We start from the raw sequence: 2,327 nt of genomic DNA, 5'->3' as shown, positions 1-2,327 counted from the left end.
GTGGTCTTGTATAACTGGATATCTACTTGCACAGGAATGAATTTGGGCCTGTATCTTACCATCCTAGAGGAATGATATAAAAATTAAACAAAATATGAAAGACAATCATAAGACTTCTAAAACAAACAGGAAAATCTCATGGACATTGAACATAAACCTGGACAATAAGTAAATTCTGCTGAACAGAAATGGCTGAGGCATTCTGGGAGACATTCTTGGTACTTTTCACAAATTAGACAGAACATTGGCATAAGGTAGAAAAACTTGGTTTCTAGTTATTTCTCCAATTGAGTTGAAATTTATGTCTACAGGAATACCGTCCTGGCATTGCTTGTGACAACCTTATTAGTTGTAAGATTTCTCTACTTACTGTATTTTGGCATGGAGGGTGACTGTAGTATGGACATGACAGAGGGACACTATCCTTCTCACATGAGTCCTCAGGATGATGCACGGATATCTCTGATATCAGCCAAGCCTCCTAGAATGGTTTCTCCAGAACCAGAGTGGGTTGATGCTGTCCCATCTGTTCCACATGGAGGCCCCTGGTCCTCAGACCAGTGATCTGATGTGTGGTCCAGGACTGTGTTCTGATCCAACCAAGTATGGGACTTGAATGTGAATCTTGATAATGCAGATTACAAAATCTTCCCTAAGAATTGGGGTTGATTTTATCATTTCAGAGATGTTGGGAACCCATTTGTGTGGTCTGGACCTATAACTCCCAGTGGTGCACATGTGAGAACCTGTCCCTGATCAGCTGGGCAGGTGGGCTCCATAGCAGGACCCACTCCTCATGTCAATTATCATGGCTCCAAAATAGAGCAGCCTCCTGGCTGTATCAGCACACCTCCAGCCTCATTAGTGTCACCCATGGAAGAGTCCATGGGTTGACTGGCCAAGCAAGGGCTGCACATGTACTGAGGAGAACTAGGGTGACACAGGCATGACCTGGATAAAGAAGTTCAGGCTGGGAACTTTTCAAATGGCTTCCAGCCAGGTTGGGCCTTGGGTCTCACTTCCACCAACTCTCTAACCCTGGGTGTCAGGACCCTATGCTGTAGACACCACCAAGGACATGAGCCTGGGGTTGCAGCTGAGGACAGGCACATTAAGCTATGTGTCCTTTAGAGTCTCCTGAAGCCCCATCTATATAATGGAGACCCTGAAGAAAACAAATGGAGAGGCAGCACCATTGCCCACTGACCTCAGTGATGTAGTGTCAGGGAAACGAGTTTGGGTCAACTGCTGCCTGATGAGCTACTTCATTTCCAAGAAGGACACCAGCTTCTGCCAGACACCTTGTCAAAAGTAAGGTCACAGTGCTTTTCTGGTGGCTTCCAGCTGCTGGTTTCTTCATCTCATGCCATCAGATTCCACAGCAGACATGGACACTGAGTCTCCCAGATATGTTTCCAGTTCCCTGAAGGAATGTGTATTGTATCATCCTGGGGCTGTGAATCTAGATGAAACTCAGGGACACACCCGAATGTCCCAAAAATCCCAAGAGGGGAACAAAACCTTGCAAAGGACTCCAAGGAGAGAAGAAGAAATGAGCCTGAGGCCCTGTGAGATGTGAGAAGAGTGTGGTAGTTTGTGGAGATGGAGAATGGACAAGGGCTCTCCTGTCTTCTCCTCTGTCTTCTCTGCTGTCTGCTCTTTGGCTTCACCAAGTTCTCCTCTCAGATGGACATGGGTCCTGCAGCTTCTGCAGCTCTAATCCATTTTCATTATGCTGGTGGTCATGACTATGGTGAATTCTGTGTTCTCACGATGACTTCTCCATGATTTCCTGTCCTTGTGACCTTCACAAGGATGACCAAGGTTTTGTTGCATTTTCTTCTAATGTGTTCATTTCTGGGGCACAGTGCATTTCCTTTAAATTATTTTTTCCTATGCACTATTTTGACTCCATACTAGGATGATGGGTGTCTGGTCTGTATCTAGGAAAATTCTTTTTCTCCATGAACGATAAGGTTGTGGAAAAGTTCTTCTCTGAGTGTCAGACTGGAAAATGCTCTGGGTCCATTTCTCAGTGGTCAGTTTTCCCTCCCTCCCCGCCCCCGCTCAGAGCCCTGAGAGATCTACTTGAATCCTCAACTTGAGATTCTCAGGATTCTGTCGGTAACATGTGTGGTGTTTGCCCGCAGGAGCTCTCATTGTTTATTTAGTCCTCTTCGGTCCTACAGCCATCTACTATGTCCCCACCAGTGTTTCTTCTGCTATATTTCCTGAACTCCTTCTGAGCCAGAAATAAGGGCTCATCTGTGACTATGGACATTCCTGTCTCTACAGGTTTCTTTGTGTTTGTTCAACCTGCAATTTTA

Source organism: Heterocephalus glaber, unplaced genomic scaffold, assembly GCF_053883595.1.
Source record: "Heterocephalus glaber isolate CG9 unplaced genomic scaffold, H.glaber_assembly_v1.0 deba00001726, whole genome shotgun sequence".
Lineage (NCBI taxonomy): Eukaryota > Metazoa > Chordata > Mammalia > Rodentia > Bathyergidae > Heterocephalus > Heterocephalus glaber.
Note: the sequence above shows the minus strand (reverse complement) of the source record.